This window comes from Corvus brachyrhynchos, unplaced genomic scaffold (genome assembly GCF_000691975.1).
Source record: "Corvus brachyrhynchos isolate BGI_N302 unplaced genomic scaffold, ASM69197v1 scaffold46, whole genome shotgun sequence".
Classification (NCBI taxonomy): domain Eukaryota; kingdom Metazoa; phylum Chordata; class Aves; order Passeriformes; family Corvidae; genus Corvus; species Corvus brachyrhynchos.
The window spans coordinates 1649291-1649674 of NW_008238838.1; positions in this window are offsets into that span (position 1 = coordinate 1649291).

Here is a 384-nt window from a genome sequence, read left to right on the forward strand (position 1 = left end):
GTGCGTTCTTGTCTGGTAGGATGCCATATTGGCTAGCAGTGTGCTATGCTGGCTAGTAGGATGCTTTCCTGGTTAGTGGCAGACTACATTGGCAAGTAGGGTACTCTGCTAACTAGTGGGGTGCTCTGCTGGTGAATGGGGTGCTGCAGTTGCTAGTGAATCACCATGTTGCCTAGTGGGACTCTGCATTGGCTAGTGGGGCACTACGCTGGCTCGTGCTACGCTTTATTGACTTGTGGAGCCCTTTGTTGACTAGGGGGGTGTTTTGTTGGCAAGTGGACGACTCTGCGGGCTCCGGGGCAAGGGGCTGGGCCTGACTGCGATCTAGGGCAGTGTGATGCTGGCTGCGGCTGGCCAGCAGGGCCCTCCCTCAGGTTGGCCACA